Raw genomic sequence first — 23,504 nt, forward strand, 5'->3', positions numbered from 1 at the left:
CAGATGTTGGCAAGGATGCGGAGAAAGGGAAACGCTCCTACACTGTTGGTGGGAATGCAAGCTGATACAACCACTCTGGAAAACAGTATGGAGGTTCCTCAAAAAGTTGAAAATAGAGCTACCGTATGACCCAGCAATTGCACTACTGGGTATTTACCCCAAAGATACAAATGTAGGGACCCGAAGGGGTACGTGCACCCCAATGTTTATAGCAGCAATGTCCACAATAGCCAAACTGTGGAAAGAGCCAAGATGTCCATCGACAGATGAATGGATAAAGAAGAGGTGGTATATATACACAATGGAATATTATACAGCCATCAAAGGGAATGAGATCTTGCCATTTGCAACAACGTGGATGGAACTGGAGGGTGTTACGCTGAGTGAAATAAGTCAATCAGAGAAAGACATGTATAATATGACCTCACTGATATGAGGAATTCTTAATCTCAGGAAACAAACTGAGGGTTGCTGGAGTGGTGGGGGGGTGGGAGGGATGGGGTGGCTGGGTGATAGACATTGGGGAGGGTATGTGCTATGGTGAGCACTGTGAATTGTGCAAGACTGTTGAATCCCAGATCTGTACCTCTGAAACAAATAATGCAATATATATTAAGAAAGAAAAGAAGAAGATAGCAGGAGGGGAAGAATGAAGGGGGGTAAATCGGAGGGGGAGACGAACCATGAGAGATGATGGACTCTGGAAAACAAACTGAGGGTTCTAGAGGGGAGGGAGGTGGGAGGATGGGTTAGCCTGGTGATGGGTATTAAAGAGGGCACGTTCTGCGTGGAGCACTGGGTGTTATGCACAAACAATGAATCATGGAACTCTGTATCAAAAACTAATGATGTAATGTATGGTGATTAACATAATAAAAAAATTTTAAAAAAAAGTTTGAAATCTTGTCATTTGCTGCAACATGGATGGATCTAGAGAGTATAATGCTAAGTGAAATAAGTCAGTCACAGAAAGATAAATATCATAAGACTTAACTCGTATGTGGAATTTAAGAAACAAATGAGCCAAGAAAAAAAAAGAGACAAATGAGAAAACAGATACTCAACTGTAGAGAACATACTGATGGTTACCTGAGGGGAGGTGGGTAGAGGAATGGGTGAAATAGGTGATGGGGAAAAAGAGTAGATTCATCATGATGAGCACTGAGTAACTTATACAATTGTTGAATCACTATATTGTACACCTGAAACTAATATAAAACTGTATTTTAACAATACAGAATTTTAAAAGTCATTAACTGGACTTCATCAAAATTAAAATGTTTTTCTTTGTGTAACATATTGCCTTGGAAGATGTAAAGACATACCACAGATAGAAAATATTTGCAAAACAGATATCTAACAAAGAACTTATACCCATGATTTAAAAAAAAAACTTTCAAATATTTTACAAAACAAGATCTATAGATGCTAAATAAGTACATGAAAATTTGTTCTGCATCAGTAATCATAAGGCAAAGGAGATTTAAGACTACAACAAGATACTACTGCACATATGTAAGAATGTCTACAATTAAAAAACAAAACTTTAACAAAGTGACAATATCAAGTGTTCACAACTAGAGCTTTAATATGTTCCAGATGGGAAGGCAAAAGAGTATAGCCATTTTGGATAACTGTGACTGTTTTTTATAAAACTAAACATACTTTTTACATATAATTCAGGAATCTCACCCCTAGGTATTTATCCAGATCAAATAATAATATGTATTTATCCTAAAATGTTTATGGGTATGGGACTATATTCATAGGTCCCCAAAAAACTGGAAACCAAATGTCCTCAAAATGATGCATAGATAAAACTTAGTATATTCATACAGTGAAAGCTACTCTGCAATGTAAAGTAATATACAAATATATGCAACAACACAGACCAATCTCAAATGCATTATATTAAAAGAAAGAAGTCACTGGAGAGAACTTAGGTGCTATAAGTTAAAATGGAATTCATATAATATCTTCCAATAGAAATAATGCTATATGTCAGAAAGAACTTTTCTATCTTTTTATAAAAATCACTGCAAATGTCACAGATAATAATAATATACATTATAATGCAGTCTAAAATTTGTATGTATTTTGACTGGGCAAAATATATATGTATTATATATGTATAATAATAAAGTCAGATGTATTATATATTATATGTTATATATGTGTGTGTGTGTATATATATATATATATTCACTCATTGGGCTTATGATGATAAAGGTACTATATCCATATCTATCATCTATCCATAGACAGAATCTTTATCATAAACTCCTTGAGGATGGAAATTGTGTTTTTCTGCCGTTGTTTATCATAACTCCTTTTTTTAAGATTTTATTTATGTATTTGAGAGAGAGCACAAGCAGGGGAAGGGGCAAAGTGAGAGGGAGAAACAGACGTCCTCACTAAGCAGGGAGTCCGACACAGGGCTTGATCCCAGGACCCTGGGATCATGACCTGAGTCAAAGGCAGACACTTAACAACTGAGCCAACCCAGGCGCCCCTATGGTAACTTCTTATAAATAAAGGAAGTTCTCCCATCAATTATATCTTGAAGATCCTATGTGTGTTTATTATCATTGTTTTTGACTTTTTGTTATTTTAGTTTCATCTTACTTAATCCATCTTTTAACTGCTGATTTTCTTTATTTAGTTCTCTTGTAATATTCATTTGTGGGAATTTTGGTTGCAAGCTAATTTTAAATTGATGTTTTAATTTCTCTCTCTCATCTCCTTCACTCTTCACTTGTTTTCCTCCTCATTCTTTCTTTGCTCAACCTTTCCTGCCTCTTTGTTTTACAACCATCCTCTTCAGGTTGTCCCAGTTTTCTGGTGTTCTAATACAAAACAAGGTCACATGTTGGCTTTGTGGAGCTCCTTTAGTTACATGGAGATACTGCAAATCAATAAACCAGCAGAGTCTTAGCTCAGTTCCTAGTTTAGAGGTTATATCTGTATCCTCCTAATTTCCTGGGAATGCAGCCTGATAAAAGCCACAGGTTCTGGCATGATTAATAGTAGCTATCCTCATGCCCTTTCAGGAAAGAAGGGGAGCTAACTGAAATTCTAGCAGTAAGCCTGGCTACAGCTCCCCACCTTATGTTGGGGTGCTTTTAGTCCCTGATACCCCAAAGCAAATGAGCCCAAGGAAGTCTCTACCAGCTTTTGGCCACCGTGCTAAACCCCACTCACTACTTTCCATTTCTTTTATGGTTTTTATATATGGCTATGCTTTCCTCATTTTTTGTATGACTATGAATTTTTTACTTTTTTAAAAGTAAAAAAGCCATTTTTATAGACCTTCTTTGTGCTTGGAGCAGTTAGAAGGGATGAAATGATCTGGGGCTTAAAAAGTATGTACTTACTGTATTAGTTTGATTAGAAGTCTTGTATGTAAAACACTCCAAATATTTGCTAAACTAACTCATATAAAATTTCATACAATGTGAAACATTATAGTTATGTTCTACTGAATTATTTTTTTCCCCATCCAGCATTGTGTATTGCATCAAAACAAAATGAATGGCTCTGTGAGGTTAATAGGAACTAATCCTTTGGGATGATCATCAAGCATCTTTAAAGAGGCAAGACCACTGGATGGCATATGCAGAAATTAACCTAGGCACATTTCTTTTCCAGCCTTATTATTTTGCTTACATACTTCTATGTAGAAAATACAGACATTAGAGATCACATTTTGTGCTATTGCCTTGGAAACATCAACTTTCTGCTATTCTCAACTGTATCAGCAGCAATCCTTACCCCCTGATGCTAGGCAAAGTAGAACTCTCTTTTAGACTACATGGACCAACTCTTATTTGCACTAAAGCCTTTATTCTTTGATCCATTAGCAGGGTTGATATCTCTTAATGTCAAAAGGTGCACAAAGCTTCAAAGACACATAGCCCTGAGTTTGACCTTAAAAATACAAAATCAAAGATTTTTTAAATCTTAGAAATAAGTCCTGCCTTTTACCTTATAGTAGTGAATTAAAAATATTACCAGCTTATGCCTATTGGTCATTGATATTAAAAATAAGTAGCTGTGAAGTAGGACTTCCAAATATTCTTCAAAGTATTTGCCTTGGTGAGACACAAAGAGCCTTGGTTTCTTAATATCATTCCCCACTAAAAGGAACCAGGACTCCTTGAAGAAATGGCTGACTTCAAGACTGGGGCAGGAAAGATATAAGGTGAAAAGTAGCTTGTTCTGAGAAAGTCTGGAAGCAGTTAAAAAGACTGACACATACCAAATGACAGAGGAACCTGACTGAAGGCAATATATAGGACCAAGTAAATGATGAGAATAATAGATTAAAATTCACTGAAGGGGCACCTGGGTGGCTCAGCTGTTAAGCATCTGCCTTCAGCTTAGGTCATAATCCCAAGGTTCTGGGATCAAGCCCCGCATCTGGCTCCCTGCTCAGCAGAAAGCCTGCTTCTCCCTCTCACACTCCCCCTGCTTGTGTTCCCTCTCTTGCTGTGTCTCTCTGTCAAAAAATAAAATCTTTAAAAAAATAAATAAAACTCATTGAAAAAAATAAGAATCAGTAAAATGATAGTGATATAAGGAAGTAAATGAATAAATAAATAATTGCATAAATACGTAAAGAAGGAGGAAAGGAAAGCTCTTTTGGAAGACAACTGACTTCATAAATGTAGTAGAAACACTGGAGGTAGAAAATCACGATTTTACAACTATGATCGCTATTCAAGAAATATCAAACAAAAAATATCAATGAACACTAAAACTAGTGGGTGGAGGTTTAATTGGAACCAAGAAAAAAATTTTAAATCACCAATAATTGAATAGCCTGTAAGTACCATCCTTGATATGATACACTGAAAAGGACATATCATTTATGTACTTCTGTTGCTGAAAGTGGACAACCTGAATCTAATTATGAGGAAAAATTAAACTCACATTGTGTTTAATTCTACAATGCAGTTTCCTGTAGTCTGCAAAAAAAGTCAAGGTAAAGAAACATAAAGAAAGGCTGAGGAACAGTTGCAGACTAAATGGGAAAAGAAAGATATGACAATGAAATGCAATGTGTGATTCTGGACTAGATCCTGGACCTGGGGGGGGGGGGAATTAGCTATAAAGGAATTGTCAGAAAAATTGGAAAAATTTGAATATGGACTGGGAATTATAGGATAGCATTATATCAACTTTAATTTCCTGATTTCAATAATTGTTCTGTGTTTACATAAGAGAATATTCTTGTTCTGGGGAAATACACTACCGTATTTAGGGATAAAGGGGCATGATGTCTGAAATTTACTTTCAAATGGTTTGGTTAAAATGTATGTTGTATCTGACATGCATACATCATATGTATGTGTATGTGTTTGTGTGAATAGATAGATGGATAGACAGATAATAGGCATTGCATGATAAAGTAAATGCAGCAAAATACTAACAATCTGTGATTCTGGAAAAATGGTGTATGAATATCATTTGTACTACTCTGGCAAATTTTCTTTTGTTTGAAATTGTATCAAGACTAAAAGCCATCCCCCCAAAATACTTGTATTAGGATGCTAAACATTTATTCCAAAAATATTGCAAATATTATTTTTGCTCAAATTATTTTTGAAGTACTTTTAAAAAATTATCTTTAAGGATACTTTGCCACTTCTCTCTCTCTCTCACACACACACACACAAATGCTTCTATACATATCATAATCGGATATTTGTTAGATATCTTAAACTTTACATGTCCCAAGCATATTATTTTTGCCCATTTAGTTCTGTCTTTTCCCTTGATCTAATTCCAAACCATTCTTATTTTAGTTAAATGGCAATATTCTCCCTCTTGCTGAGTTCAAATACATGGGACTTACTCCCAAGACCTCTTTTCCCTTCCTTTTCTCCATCTCCAATTCATTAGTATTTACTGTTAGTTCTACCTTCAAACACTCTTCTCTAACTCCACCTTTCCATCCTTGCTCCAGACCCTCTATTGCATCTCACCTGACCTAGAGTACCACCCTCCCACCTGATCTCCCTGAATCTCCTCTTGATTCTGTGTGTTCTCCATCACAGTGGCCTTCCTTCTGCCCATTCTATAGGCCAGGCTGACAGTTCTCATCTGAAGGTCTTTGTGCTTGCTATCTGAAATACTCATCCTGCAGGGATTCACATGGCTATCTCTTGTCATCATCCAGGTCTTCAATCAAATGTTACCTCCTCTGAGAGGCCTTTCCTGACCACTCTGTGTAAGGAAGCCATATTCTACCTTTTTTCATCCCATTACTTGAACTTTTTCATAGCACTTCCCACACACTGAACTTATGATAATATATTTTTAATATAGTTATTTTTATTCCCACATTAAAAGAGCCATAGAGGAGGGAATTGCCTCTTCAGTCTTTTATCAGCAGAGTACAGTACCTGACAAATTGTAGATGCTCAATAAATATCAAATGAGTGAAAATGGAGAAAAGCTACCCAAGAAATATAGACTTGTAATGTTGTTACTAGTGGACAATAACATCTCACTACTCAATGCTTGAGTCAGCAACTTGGGACTATGTTGATGGGGGCTGAAAAGTAGAAAAGCTGGGGAGAAAAGAACAAGGAAAAAAAACTGCAAGGCTAGACAAGCCATTATGGGGCCAGACTGAGTCTGGAATCTAGATTTATGCTGCCAGTTTGCTCAAAATGCCATTAATTAGTAAGTGGTTACACCCAGAAGAATGGGATAAATGTGAATGATACCTAGGAGACCAGCCCTGCTAGCATATGGTATGACCTTTAAGCTCAAATTTATTCAGGTGTAACACACAGCATCAGTCAGAGGATATACAGTTCTCATATTAAAAAACATCTTTATATAACAAGAGAAATCATTCCATATAAAATATAAATGAAGAGGAACTTTACATTTTGAACAAGAGACACAACTGAAGACAAAATCAGAGGAGACAAACCATAAGAGACTCATAACTATAGGAAACAAACCGAGGGTTGCAGGAGGGGAGGTGGGGGGATGGGGTAATTCGGTGATGAGCATTAAAGAGGCCATTTGATATAATGAGCACTGAGTGTTATATGCAACTGATGCATCACTAAATTCTACCTCTGAAACTAATACTATATGTTAATTAAACTGAACTTAAATAAATTTTTTTTAAAAAAAGAGACATAACTGATATAATATGAATCACCATAGCATTTGGAAAAACCTGAGAGCTAAACTTATATATACCATGAAACTAATATATATTATATCATAAAACTACTATAAAATTCCATGCTTCCAGCCCACTAACTACAAATGTTTTCCAAGGGCTTTGAGGCAGGAAATTAAAAGTTAATCATGCTAATGTCTGTCCTGGTAATACACAGGAAACCAGGCTTCCTAAGTCAGTACTATCCTTATAAGCAGACCATTTTCCTGAAGAAAACTCAGGCCATCTAACAAACCATACCAAGTAAAGCACTACCAAAATGCAAAGATTTTCAATGTAGATACAGAGTGAAAATCTGTCTTCACTTTCTGCCACTGCATTAGCATACTGTCAAATGAATATGCTGATAGACAAAGACAGGGAAAACCAGGTCAAGAAGATCAGCCTGGTTGGGAAGCTGTCTTGATAAAATATTATATCAGTGAGGCATCAAACTGGAAGTTCCTCAGAGCTGTGGTTATGTCTAGAATTCTGTTTGTCACTGGGACCTCTACCTGACAAAGCTGTCACATTCAACTTCTTAAGACATTCCATCAGTGTGATCTATGATTGGTAGTTAACATCATATGACAAGTCAGGGTCCATGAAAGGGTAGTCTAGAGCCCAGACCCTTTACCAGCCCTGAAGTTAGGCTGCCTAATATTTTAGCTTGGTCCAATTTCAGTAAAGGGATCTGATATTACTTTCTTATCCTCCTTAGAATACTTCTTATTTAAAGAAAATTTCAAATTCAATTTACTATTTAAGTAGACTGCCATCTCAGTATTTTGGTATATAAATAAATATTGTAAAGGTGGCTTTAACAACTCAGCAATTCCAAAAATTTAACAAATACATAACCACTAATTTAGGAACTCAAACTAAATAATAATAAAAATGTGCCCAACCATGTATCTACAAATTCACTCATCAGTACACTGTTAGTGAAAGTAAAATGGGATGTAATGTACAACATGATGGCTGCAGCTAACACTGCTGCATGATATATAGAAAAGTCACTGGGAGAGTAAATCCTAAGAGTTCTCATCACAAGCAGAAATTTTTTTTCTTCTTTCTTTTTACTTTATATGAGAAGATGGATGTTAACTGAACCTACTGTGGTAATCATCTCACAAAGTATGTAAATCAAACGATCATGTTGTATGTCTTAAACCTATACAGTGATGTATATCAATTCTTTCTCAATAAAACTGGGGGGGGGGATGAAATAGGCTTTTACAGAGCCAGACTTTAGTGGAACAGCATGATTTCCAATCTCAAACAGCTGCAGAAATGTTAGGAAAATTCTATTTTTAATGATTAATAGCAAATTTCTGGAAGGACAAATGATTAGCCAACAAATCCTTGGGATTTGCTTGGCTCCTCCAAATTCAACATTATCAAAATTCTGTATTTTCTCCTAATAGGATATTAGGCATATGTGTTACAAACAAAATGCAACAATAAATTATATTTTCTTTAACTTAAAGAAAGTAAAACATTTGGAAATTAATTAAATGACCAATGACAGAGAATTGGTTAAATGAGCTAGGACTCCTGCTGGCAATATGGTACTCAATACTACTAATTGAGTAGAAAATAATAGTTCATTTATTGACTTATTCTCCCAATATTTGCTGAGTATCTACCATGCATCATCCTCTATGTTAGCGATGAACAAGAAAGAAAAATTCCTGTTCTCGTGACATTTTCATTCTAGAGAGATTTAATGAGTTGGAAAACCTTCTAAGAATAACAGATAATAGATTATAAAATTGTATATACAAAATAATCTCAATTATGTAAAATAAATAAGCTATTTATTTACTAAGTGAGTACTGCTATTTGAATTGAAAGGCATCTGTGGAGAAAGAGGGTGTTGCCTGAGAAAAGCAAATAGCTACTCAGACAAATACCCACCATTTTATTACCTCAGTAGTTCTGAGACAGATGCAAGTTATATCAATGCAGGAAAGTAGATCACTCTCTAATGTAGATTCATATAAACTAATTTTAAAAAATAGATGCACAAAAACAGAATCCCAGATATTGATTTACAAAAAGAACTAATTTAGCAGCATAATCTCTCCCTATAGGCAGTTCCACACAGGAAAGCAATTTTAGTTTTTTCAAGTTTGCATACTGAACAAAAGATCAGAGCAAAGGAAATTAGATTAGAGCTGGTTACTGCAATGCTCACTTTTCTTTGCTTCCACTGCTGACTAGTCTCCTAAATTGACCCACTCTTAAGTTTTTTCACTCAGGAGAGTAAAGTAACATGATTGAATGAGGATATTTTGGTATGAATAATCTCTCCCCTTATCCATTAATGTGTATTTATTTCTAGGTTTTGAAGTTCATAGGGCCCCAGTGGTATCTTAGTGGTTGACTTAAGTATGTATGGGGTGTGTGTGTGTATTTGTGTACTGGGTAAACCACCTCCAAAATATAGATCTGGAAGGGAACACACTAAAATAGTAATAATGATTTTCTAAGGTTTATAGGAAAAGGGATGAGTGAGGGCTTATTTCTTTTTCTCAATTTTTATAAAAAATATGTATTATGGGGTTTATAACCAGAAAAGCAATTAAAGAAGATGGTGACAGACCAATACTCCCACCAAGAAAATGGAGGACACAAGCTTAAATCATTCACCTTGCTAAAGGATAGTGGTGCTAAAACAATGAAGGCCAGATAAGACAAGTTTTCAAGGGAAGAGAACCAAAGAGATAAGCTAATCCTTCCTCAATACTATTTCTCCATGTAACTTGTCAATTGTGAATGCAGAGTAAGACACTAAAAATCTGGGCTTTGCCTTGGTAGAGGCCTACTGATGAGGGACAGAAAAACTAGGAGAACTTTTGGTGGTCTTCTAAGGCTGGAGAGATAAAACTGAATAATTAATGAGCTTCAGGATCTAGCCAGTTTTTCTTTACAAGTATTTACAAATTCTAAAACTGCAGTGTGGAAAGCTATCATACTAGCAGAACACCTCTGAAAATCAAAAGAGCATTTGCAGCATAGTTTCAAAACTATGAGTGCCATAAGTTTCAAAACTCATGAAATATTTCAAAAAGCTTGCAAACAAAAAATAAGAAAAATACAAAGAAAATAACACCTAGGCATATCATATTTAAAACTACTGAAAACAAAAGATAAAACTTTTCAAATGATATCTATATTAGCTTGCTTGGGCTCCTTTAAAAAAAAAAGTGTCATAAACTAATGTGCTTCAACAATAGAATTTTATAGTCTCACAGTTCTGGAGGCTATCAGAAAACAAGATCAAGGTGTTGGCAAGGTTATTCTCTCGTGAGAACTATGAGGGAGAAATATGTTCCTTATTTCTATCTAAGCTTCCAATGATTTTCTGACAATCTTGGTATTCCTTGGATTTGGCTGCATCACCCTATTATCTGCCTTTATCTTCACATGGCAATCTCCCTGTGTGTGTATCTGCATCCAAATTACATTAGTCATACTGATTTAGGGGCCCACTCCACTCCAGTATAACCTCATCTTAACTAATTACATATGCAATATCTCTATTTTTATAAGGTCACATTTTATACTAAAGATTAGGACTTCAACATATTAATTTTGGGGAGATAATTTGAACCCATAACAAATTATTGCCTTAAATAAATTTATAACTTTAAATATAAATGTAGAAAAGAAAGACTAATAATTAATGGTATTCCTTACGAGCAGGGATGTGATAATAGTAAATGAAACATTAGCAAATCTATTTGAGTGGCATATACAAACCATAGTATATCATGATCATAATGGTATAATTCCAGAAATACAAGTTCAGTTTATGAAATCAAAAATCAAGCAATGTAATTTACCAGTTTAACAGAATTTTTTTAAAAAATCATTTTAAGAGACGCATGAATATATTTGATAAAATCCAAGATCCTTTTATAATAAAAAAACTTAGTAAATTAGGAATAGGAATTACTTAACTTGATAAAGATGATTTTAAAATCCACAGCTAATAATTAATGGTGATTCATTGAAAACTTTGTCCATTTAATTTTTTAAGGACCCTCTATATTGTTTTCCAGAGTGGCTGCACCAGTTTGCATTTCCACCAACAGTGTAGGAGGGTTCCCCTTTCTCCACATTCTCCCCAACATCTGTTGTTTCCTGTTTTCTTAATTTTAGCCATTCTGACAGGTGTGACATTGTATCTCATCGTGGTTTTGATTTGTATTTCCCTGATGATGAGTGGCGGTTGAGCATCTTTTGGTGTGTCTGTTGGCCATCTGTGTATCTTCTTTGGAAAAATGTCTATTCATGTCTCCTTAACTGGATTATTTGTTTTCTAGGCATTGAGTTTGATAAGTTCTTTATAGATTTTGGATACTAACCCTTTATCAGATATATCATTTGCAAATATCTTCTCCCATTCAGTAGGCTGCCTTTTAGTTTTGTTGATTACATCCTTCACTGTGCAGAAGTTTTTATCTTGATGAAGTACCAATAATTCATTTTTGCTTTTGTTTCCCTTGCCTCCAGAGACATGTCTAGTAAGGAGCTGCTATGGTCGCAGTCAAAGAGCTTGTAGTCTCCTAGGATTTTGATGGTTTCCTGTCTCACATTCAGGTCTTTCATCCATTTTGAATTTATTTTTGTGTATGGTATAAGAAAGTGGTCCAATTTCATTCTTCATTCTGCATGGCTTTCCAGTTTTCCCAACACCATTTGTTGAAGAGACTGTCTTTTCCATTGCATACTCTTTCCTGCTTTGTCAAAGACTAATTGAGCAAATAGTTTTGGGTCCATTTCTGGGTTTTCTATTCTGTCCCATTGATCTATGTGTCTCTGTTTTTGTCATACTGCCTTGATCACTACAGCTTTGTAGTATAGCTTGAAGTCTGGAATTGTGATGCCTCCAGCTTTGTTTTTCTTTTTCAAGATTGCTTTGGCTATTTGGTGTCTTTACAAATGATTCTATACATATTCCATACAAATTTTAGGATTGTTTGTTTTCACTCTTGAAAAATGCCAGTGGTATTTTGACAAGGATCACATTAAATGTGTAGATTGCTTTGGGTAGTAGAGACAGTTTAACAATATTTGTTCTCCCAGGCCATGAGCATGGAATGTTGTTTCCATTTCTTTGTGTCCTCTTCAATTTCTTTTATAAGTGCTCTATAGTTTTTAAAGTACATATCTTTTACTTTTTGGTTAGGTTTATCCTAGGTATCTCATGGTTTTTGGTTCAATTGTAAGTGGAATTGGTTCCTTGATTTCTCTTTCTGCTGCTTCATTATTGGTGTAAAGAAATGCAACAGATTTCTGTATGTTGATTTTATAACCTGCAATTTTGCTGAATTTTTGTATCAGTTCTAGTAGTTTTGTTGGTGGAGTCTTTTGGGTTTTCCATATGGAGTATCATGTTGTATGTGAATAGTGAAAGTTTGACTTCTTCCTTGCCACAGAGAACTACCCTATGACTCAGAAATTCACTACTAGGTATTTACCCAAAGGATACAAAAATACTAGTTCAAAGGGGTACATGCACCCCGATGTTTATAGCAGCACTATCAACAATAGCAAAATTACGGAAAGAGCCCAAATGTCCATCCATTGAAGAATGGATCAAGATGTGGTATATATATATAAAATGGAATATTATTCATCCATAAAAAAGAATAAAATGTTGCTATTTGCAGCAACATAGATGGATCTAGTGAAATTATGTATTATACTAAGCAAAATCAGTCAGATAAAGACTAATACCATATGACTTCACTCATATGTGGAATTTAAGAAACAAAAAAGATGAACAGGGCGCCTGGGTGGCTCAGTTGGTTAAGCAACTGCCTTCGGCTCAGGTCATGATCCTGGAGTCCTGGGATTGAGTCCCACATCGGGCTCCCTGCTCAGCAGGGAGTCTGCTTCTCCCTCTGACCCTCTTCCCTCTCGTGCTCTCTATCTCTCATTCTCTCTCTCTCAAATAAATAAATAAAATCTTTAAAAAAAAAGATGAACATAGGGGAAGAGGGAAAAAAGACACTTAACTATAGAGAACTATTGAGGGGAGATGGGTGGAGGATGGGCTAAATGGGTGATGGGTATTAAGGAGGGCATTTGTTGTGTTGAGCACTGGGTGTTATATTTAAGTGATGAATCACTAATTCTACTCCTGAAAACAATATTATACTATGTGTTAACTAGAATTTAAATAAAAATTTGAAACAAGAAAAAAGTCTATGGCAAATGACAAAAAAAGAAAAGAAAGAAAGAAAAAAGAAAGGTTTATCTATGAGACTGGGAATTATTCAGGAAATTCACACTATCATCACTTCTATTCAACTATAAATTGAAGGTCCTAGCCAGTATAATGAGAAGAGACAAGTACACAAAACACATAAGTGCCGGGATATAAAAAAGAAAAGAAAAACAATATTATTATCCTCAGTAACTTTTGTACATAGAAGATAAAGATATCCATGGATACATTTTTAGACTTAATATCTATATTTAACAAGGCTGCTGTATACAAAATGCACAAAACATTGCCATTTATGACAACAAATAAATAGCAAATAAAAATTTTAAGATACTATTTATAAAATATCAAAAAATCAAATATGCAGAAGTAATACTAACAAAAATATTTAAGCATTCTCTACTGAATGTTATCAGAAATTAAAGAACATCTTAGTAAATTTAGGAATATACTATGATTATGAACTGAAAGGCTCAATACTCTGAAGATAGTATTTTTCCCCAAATTAACTCCTATATGCAACATTCATTAGCCAATGCTAAAATTTGTGTGAAAATTAAATCAGCCTGAAGAGCCTTAAGGCTGAATACTGAGGTAGAAGAATAGGTACTTTAAACAAGATTATACAAAAAAAAAAAAAAAAAAAAAAATTTTTTTTTTTTTATAAAGTCACAGAAATTCAGATGATGATATTAGTTAAGGATATACAAGTAGACCAATAGCACAAAACACAGTCCAGGAAAAGCCCACTCAAACACAGTTACTTGATTTATGACTAAGATAATCCTTCAGTGCAGTAAGGAAAAGCTATCTTTTTTTCTTTCTCAATAACTATGCTGGATCCATTGGATATCCATAGAGAAGAAACATTTTGATATCTATGGCACCATTTAAATAATTTTATCCCTTATAGATTGTAGTTTTTAATATGAATGACAGTTTCCAGGCAAGATGAAGTAACAGAACTTAATGTATGCCCTGTTTGAAAAATTGCTTTTTTTAAAAGGAAAATTTATAAATACAGATTTTTAAAAAACTTGTCAACACACCGGACATCAGAAAATGATAGACAATAATCCTCAAAGACAAGAAACAGACAAGGTCCCATTATCCTAACTTACTGCCCAAAGTCATCAAACCATGGAGAATCCAGGCAGAACTCAGCTGTTGCCTGAATCAAAGAGATGGATCTGGTCATTAAAGGAGGCCAAAGCAGCTAATTTTTTTTTAAATTTTTTTATTGTTCTGTTAATCACCATATATTACATCATTTGTTTTTGATGTAGTGTTCCATGATTCATTGTTTGTTCATAACACCCAGTGCTCCATGTAGAATGTGCCCTCTTTAATACCCATCACCAGGCTAACCCATCCCCCTACCCTCCTCCCCTCTAGACCCTCAGTTTGTTTTTCAGAGTCCATCATCTCTCATGGTTCGTCTCCCCCTCTGACTTACTCCCCTTCATTCTTCCTCTCCTGCTATCTTCTTCTTTTTCTTTTTTCTTAAAATATGTTGCATTATTTGTTTCAGAGGTACAGATCTGGGATTCAACAGTCTTGCACAATTCACAGCGCTCACCGTAGCACATACCCTCCCCAATGTCTATCACCCAGCCACCCCATCCCTCCAACCCCCAACCACTCCAGTAACACTCAGTTTGTTCCTGAGATTAAGAATTCCTCATATCAGTGAGGTAATATGATACATGTCTTTCTCTGATTGACTTATTTCACTCAGCATAACACCCTCCAGTTCCATCCACGTCGTTGCAAATGGCAAGATCTCATTCCTTTTGATGACTGCATAATATTCCATTGTGTACATATACCACCTCTTCTTTATCCATTCATCTGTCGATGGACATCTTGGCTCTTTCCACAGTTTGGCTATTGTGGACATTGCTGCTATAAACATTGGGGTGCACATACCCCTTCGGGTCCCTACATTTGTATCTTTGGGGTAAATACCCAGTAGTGCAATTGCTGGATCGAATGGTAGCTCTAATTTCAACTGTTTGAGGAACCTCCATACTATTTTCCAGAGTGGTTGCACCAGTTTGCATTCCCACCAACAGTGTAGGAGGGTTCCCCTTTCTCCACATCCCCGCTGACATCTGTCGTTCCCTTACTTGTTAATTTTAGCCATTCTGACTGGTGTGAGGTGGTGTCTCATTGTGGTTTTGATTTGGATTTCCCTGATGCCGAGCGATGGTGAGCACTTTTTCATGTGCCTGTTGGCCATTTGGATGTCTTCTTTGGAAAAATGTCTGTTCATGTCTTCTGCCCATTTCTTGATTGGATTATTTGTTCTTTGGGTGTTGAGTTTGATAAGTTCTTTATAGATTTTGGATACTAGCCCTTTATCTGATATGTCATTTGCAAATATGTTCTCCCATTCTGTCGGTTGTCTTTTGGTTTTGTGGACTGTTTCTTTTGCTGTGCAAAAGCTTTTTATCTTGATGAAATCCCAATAGTTCATTTTTGCCCTGGCTTCCCATGCCTTTGGCGATGTTTCTAGGAAGAAGTTGCTGCGGCTGAGGTTGAAGAGGTTGCTACCTGTGTTCTCCTTTAGGATTTTGATGGACTCCTGTCTCACGTTTAGGTCTTTCAACCATTTGGAGTCTATTTTTGTGTGTGGTGTAAGGAAATGATCCAGTTTCATTCTTCTGCATGTGGCTGTCCAATTTTCCCAACACCATTTGTTGAAGAGACTGTCTTTTTTCCATTGGACATTCTTTCCTGCTTTGTCAAAGATAAGCTGACCATAGAGTTGAGGGTCCATTTCTGGGCTCTCGATTCTGTTCCATTGATCTATGTGTCTGTTTTTGCAAAGCAGCTAATTTTCAGGGCAAGTCGCTAGAAAGGAGAGAGCTTCATACAGCAAGAACTCTGGACATCTCCAGAAGGCCCCATTCAGTTGAGTAGTGATCAACCCATGCATTTGAGGGAACTACCAGGGACTGGAAAAAGAACCAATAGAAAAAAATAGAGAAAATAATCCTTGGTGCTCATACAGGAGCAGAAATAGTCCATTTGCAATCACATTTCTCCTTCCTTTTATTGTCCCACCTTAGTGGCTGGAAATGCAGAAAGCAGTGATTATATTTCTATCTTTTATTATATTTACTATAACATCTCTTATATGATTTGCAATCCATGCAGAAGTAAAATTCATGACAAGAATAACAGAGATGCCAGGAGGGGAGAGATAAAATATAGTGTTCTTATGTGATATGTGAAGTATTACAATAGCACTGGAAAGCTGACTGTGATAAGATGTATACCATGACCCATATAGCAACCACATAAATGAGAGCAAAGAGTTAAACTAATAAGCCAACAAAGGAGATAAAATGCATCATTAAATGCTCAATTAATTCCAAATTAATTCAAAAGTAAGAACAAAAAGACAAGAAAGAACAGGCAGGATAAATAGAAAAAAAAGATAGTATAATTAAACCAAATCATATTACTAATTATATTTAATGTATATGGTCCAAACATCCCAATTCAATGGTAAAGATAGACAGAATGGCTAAAGAAAGACTGAAGTAAAATCTGCCTACAAGAAACACTCCTCACTACAAGTAGGTTAAAAATAGAACAGAAAACCATATTCCATGCTAACACTAATCATACACATGTTAACATTAATCAAAATAACACTGGAGTGGCAATAAAAATGGCCGTTTGTGGGAGAAGCCACAGAAAGGCTGTGTGTGGCCTGCCACAATGATCATAAGTGATCCTGAAGTCTAGACAGAAGCCAGTGTGAGACGGGGTGACAGATAGGAGCCCATCAACTACATTCTCTCCTTCATTATCTCACCTTCCTCATTGGAACTACAGCAAGCAATTATTGTGTTTCTTTTGTTGTAACAAACATTATATTTGGGCTCTTGTTATAAAAAGTATTTACCACTGAGGGACAGGGTGCTCAGAACAGGAGTTCAAGAGGCCACTGTTTCCACAGCCACACCTAGTCTGGCTGTACTCAGTCCACTGTATGCAAAACAATTATTCAAATATAAAAGGATATGACCTTTCCCCAGGTTATCATCTATGTAGAAAATCTAACATGAGCTCTTTCACAGCCCTACTTGGAGCAAAGAGAAATGTTATTGTCACAGTTTTTGCTGTAATTAATAAAAGTAATTAAATTACTTTATCTTGTTGATTGTCAGAAGGCCTAGTTAGCAGATACATGAAAGCAAATTTCTTAGTTAGAATAAAGGTGTTTTTATTTAGAAAATACATTTCAGTACATGACCTTTTTTATAGCCTAAAATAAGAATTTGAAATTATTAAAATTAGCTCTTAAGATAAAGAATTACTTTTCTCTGGAAATGCTGTTAAGTGTAGAAATGCTTTCATAGGTACTATTTCATTTAATCCTTATAATCTCATGAAATTCTCGAGGCAGACAAAATTATTCCAATTTCATATTCAGAAACTGAGGCTCTGACAGGTCCATTGCTTAAATTCATATAGCTAGTTTTGAACAAAAACTGGAACTAAAGTTTTTCAATAACAATTAAAGTATCATTAATGCTATATCACAGTTACCTCATAACATGTTGCTAATGAATTTAACCTGAACAATTGACCCTTAAAGTGAAAATTATTTTCCTTTAAATTTGAAGGAAAATAATGAGAAAAATGTTGGCTTATTCAGTATTGATTTTAATGTCAGAACCAGGGTCTATGTTTAAGTATCAAATTGACTATTTTATTTTTCCAGACATGTTAACCTAATTGAGTTGCTCTAGTAACATCCATTAAATTTAATCAAAAGCATTGGGAAAAACATTTTTCATTCTTGTAAAGACTCAAATCATGATTCAATGGCTCACTCTTTCAAACATATTTGTTCTAATGTGTTATGTCCCCTACTTTTTCAAAATAATATAAGGTACTTCAAATTACAATTATTTATATCCTTAAAGGAATTATTTGACCCAGGAGTTCCATTTTAGCCCTATCAATAAATCAATTAGAATGATTGTTGAACATTTATTATCAGATCAATACAGAAAACACAAGAATAAAATATATTATTCTAATTCTCAATAGGTTTACAATCTAGCATTAGAAAGAACATAAAGGCAAACACTAAGTTAAATAAAGGAGTAAGGAGATAATGAAGGAAAACTAACATTAAACAATGGGAAGTAGGGCACCTGGGTGGCTCAGTCGTTAAGCATCTGCCTTCGGCTCAGGTCATGATCCCAGGGTCCTGAGATTGAGCCCTGCATCAGGCTCCCTGCTCCACAGGAAGCCTGCTTCTCCCTCTCCCACTCCCCCTGCTTGTGTTCCTGCGCTCACTATCTCTCCCTCTCTGTCAAATAAATAAATAAATAAATAAAATCTTTAAAAAAATAAAATAAACAATGGGAAGTAATAATAAAATAAGGTAATAAAATTATCAGTATACAAACCATGTAAAAAAAACATAATTTTAGGTCTAAACTTTGGCGCATGCTCTAAGTGCTATAAGATTTCTGAGTAGGGAAGATAATGTGGGGTGGGATATCTAAGAACACTTCATGAACTCCAAAAATTACCACTGAAATGGACATTACAAAAAGACAAGGTAAATGAAGGCAATTTTATCATTGGATGGAGTGATTCTTACTACCCTTGTAGAGATCAATCATATATCAAGATTCCCTCTACTTCTCTACTCAGAATGAAGGGACACCTCATAGGTAAATCATTCACTCAGTGAAGTAAAATATCAGTCCAATAGTAGAGCACAGACTGGTTTCAAGAGGGTCAAAACTGGAAGTGGAGAAATCATGTTGAGGCTACTATAATTATCAAGGTGAAAGATGGTGGCTTGAACCTCCATCTTTCAGGATTAACAGTAGAGAGGAGAGACATCAGTGTATTCAAATATATTTTGTCAGCAGATCTATGAAGAATGATACTGAACTGAATATAGTGCTAAGTAGAAGACCTGAAGAGGAAAATGAACATATTTTACTGAGTTCTACTATTTATTTGAGAAATGCAAGTTTCTTAGCTTCAGATGGCAAAGACCTACCTTTGTTTTTCTATTCATCATTCTCCTTCCATTTGGTTTACAACTGAAGAATACAGTTGTTATTAGCAGTTAAGACCAGAGACAAAGTTTTAAATCTCTTGTAGTTAAGAAAGCTCCAGTATAGAAAAGTCAGGATTTGAATCATACTTAAAAAGTGGAGAATAAAAAAAGAGAAAAGACCTAGCCAAGATCAACACCCATCTTCAGACTGAAATAATATGATAAATAAAATGCATAAAGCCTAGAGTTAATTTTAAGTAATTTTAATGTACTTGTAAAGATCAACACAGAAATGTTAAAATTAATTATTTAGAAAGAAAATTAAGATTATTTAAAGACTTATTTATTTGAGAGAGCTCATGCATGCGTGCATGTGGGGGGTAGGGGTGGAGGGAAAGAGAGAGAAATTCAACCAGACCCTGCTGCTGAGCATGGAGCCTGACACAGCTCTCAATCTCACAGTCCTGAGATCAAATCACCACCTGAGCCAAAACCAAGAGTTGGATGCTCAACCAAGTGTACCACCCAGGCACCCTAAAAATTAAGGTTTAAAAATTAATAACATTTCTGCTCAATTTTGCTGTGAATTTAAAACTGCTCTAAAAAACTGTATTACAAAAAAAAAGAGTAACATGACCCTGAATCTAAACACCGAAATTATTCTAAAAAAAATATGGAGAAGACTACTTCTAGGGAAAATATTAAAACAATTGAATTTTTTTAAAAATTGTATAAAGGGAAAATAGAAGAGGTAATGGATACCTAAAATAGCTGTAATTTTTTGAACATTATTTAGCAGGAACTATTTTAAATATTTAATCCTCTTGGCAATAAAAACTTATAATTTTAATTATGTTCAAAAAAAGAAAAATATTTTAATTAAAAACTAAAAAATGGGCACCTGGGTGGCTCAGTAAGTTGAGCATTGGACTCTTGTTTTTGACTCAGTTCATGATCTCAACTTCGTTTCAGCCGCCACACTGGGCTGAAGCCTGCTAAGGATTCTCTCTCTCCCTCTCTCTCTCTGCCCCACCCTCCCCCCCAAAAAAGAAAAACTAAAAAAAAAAAAAAAAAAAATCACATAATACAAACAATTTGGTTTTCAAAAAGTAAGTAATGAGAAAAGGAACATATTCGCTTACCCTAAAAAGAAATAGATTCTCAGATTGGAAAAATATAAAATAAAATCCCAAAATACACTGTGTTAAAGCATACTGAAAAAATAAAATAATACAGAGATATTGAGAAAATAGAATGCAAAAAATATGCTAAAAAGGCCAATATATCATAAAAAGCAGTGTTGGGAGTACTGATAAAAAATGAGGTAGAATATACCAATAATGCAAGGATAGCTTAACATTTAAAATTTTTCTACTTAATTTATAACATTAATAGGTTAGAGGGAAAAATTATCTCAGTAGATTAAAAAAACAAATTATTCAGTCCCAAGATAAACACATTTTAAAACTCTAATCAAACTGTGAATTAAGGGGCGGGGGGGGACTTCTTTAACTTAGAAAAATATATCTGTCCAAAACTGCAGCAAAAAATATACTTAATACTGTGACTTTAGAAGAATCTCTTTTTGATTCAGAGAAAAAAGTCAAATATGCTCATTATCACCACTTCTTTTCAACATTATACAGACATCCTAGTCTAGATATAAGAAAAAGAAATAAGCATATAAATAATACTGTTATTTGCATGTGATATGATGTATACATAGCAATACAAGTGAATCCACAAACTATCAAGTATAGTAAGATGTAGAATGATCAATAGTTAATGCAGTATCCAATGAGAAGTTTTTCAAGAAATTTATATAATTTCATTGAGAAAAAAAGATCTAAATAAAATGGAGACCTATCATGGGGATTACAAACATTCCCAATAGATCTATAAACCCATTACAATTCAGATAAAAATTTTAACGAGACTCTTTATAGAACTGGACAAATTTGACCTAAAATCTATAAAAAGGAAAGAATTAAGAATAGATAAAACCATGTTATACATGAAAAACTAGAGAAGAAGATTTGGCCTGTCACACTCAAAGCACATAAATAAGAGAGCAAAGATTATAGCAAAAGAAAGCTATAATCATTCAAGCAGTGAGTAATTGGGACAGAAACAGAAAAACAAAGGACAAAGTTGAGAAACAGACTACATGTGTATGGTATATGACATAGCATTACAAATCTGTTGCAAAGAATATTCAATAAAAGAATACCAAGACAATTTGTGTTCCAGAAGGGAAAATGATAATAGATCCCTACATTTTACCATGCACAAAAATAAAATATTTTAACCAAGTGGGTTAAAGACCAAAATGTGAAAAACAAAAACTTTCTCAAGAAAATAAGGGAGAATAGCTTAGGATAACAAGATAGGGAACAACTTTTTAAGTAAGATACAAAAATGCAGAATACTTAAAGGAAATTATAAATTGAATACACTAAACAACTTTTATACCTCAAAACACATTTAAAGAAAATTAAAACAAAACTTCTATTTTTGGAAAAATCTGGGCAACACTTAAATTTAAAAAATCAAATTAATGAGAAAAATTCAAACAACAGTAGAAAAATACAGCACAGAATATGGTCAGGTATTTCATGGAAGAGGATTCAAAATAACCCATCAACATATTAAGAAATGTACAACTGTAGAAGATAATGCAATTCAAAGCAATAATGGGACAGTCTTTCCCATAATGGTAAAGAAATTTAAATCTAAGTTTTGGCAAGAATTTGGATTATTGAGAAGTCTTACACATAGCTCTGTAAATTATACACCACTTTAGAGAACGATTTGGCAATAGCTAGCAAAGTTTAATACGTACACTTGTATGACTCAACAGTTCTTCTTCTGGGTATGTTTCTCTTGGAAGCTCTTACTCATGTTTCCTAGGAAACATGAGCTAGAATATCCATTCTAACACTAGAAATCAAATATTTAAAAAGTTGGAATTACCTAATTGTCCCGTTGTAGCAGAAAAGAGGATCTAAGGTTTAATCTTACATTTGTATACACTATGTATGCTGTATACAACAGTGAACTAAATCTATAACCATTAGCATAGGTAGTTCTAAAATACATAATGTTGGGGAAAAGACAATTGCCACAGTAGAGAATTTCAGAACCACAATTTTGAGTAAAAAGGCATATTGCAAATAAAAGAAATATTAGAAAATTTTTAATAAAAATTTAAAATACTGAAACAAAACAAACTGCTTATTGATATATCTGGAATATGTATAGACCCCCGGACACAAATGACACCCTGAAATCTTAGAATAGTGATTACTTCTGAAAAGAGAGGGAAGATACATGGGTGGAGGTGTGACAATGTACTTGCAACTATAATATTTTTAACCAAAAAAAAGAATATGAACAAAGTTATGGAAATGTGGAAAGAGCTCACCTCTCTTAAATACACTCCCATGTGTGTTCCAATTATTTTTGTTATTTGGTTCATGTTTGACAATTTTTATTTTTTCAGTTATATTCAAATATAAGACTTAGGTATAAAATATAGACCATAGGAAGGTAAGAAGGTCATTCTGATTTTGACACCAAAATCAGAAAAACATATGAGATAATACTGACTCATTTGACGATAGAAAAATTGAAAATTAGACAAAATGTTTCTTTGGTTAAAACAATAAAAAAGAAATGTAAATATAAATGATTACCAGGAGAATATAATACCAACGTATAGGACAAAGTATTAACAATTCTTAATAAATCAAAAGAGTTGTAACACAATTAGAAAAAATATAGATTATTTTTTAATGGGCAAAAGAAGGAAGCTGTGGCCAATAAAATTAGAAAATAAAAACACCATGGCAAATAAATTAGCAAAACATTGCACCTGCAACTAATAGTAACCAGAGACATGCAAATTGTAACAATTTATAATTATAACTAACATTATATAGTATTTTTCACTTTAAAATTGGAAAATACCCCAAAAAGTAACACATTAAAAGTTAATAATAAAATTTGTATGAAACCACAAAAGACCC

At 34.3% G+C, this 23,504-nt stretch overlaps 1 protein-coding gene across 6 annotated transcripts in view; it reads right to left on the minus strand.

Moving 5' to 3' along the window:
• Nucleotides 1-23,504, minus strand: part of TMEM232 (transmembrane protein 232) — a 253,105-nt gene that overhangs the window by 54,850 nt on the left and 174,751 nt on the right. The window lies entirely within an intron of this gene.

The sequence above is a fragment of the Zalophus californianus genome, chromosome 5, assembly GCF_009762305.2.
Source record: "Zalophus californianus isolate mZalCal1 chromosome 5, mZalCal1.pri.v2, whole genome shotgun sequence".
Classification (NCBI taxonomy): Eukaryota; Metazoa; Chordata; class Mammalia; order Carnivora; family Otariidae; genus Zalophus; species Zalophus californianus.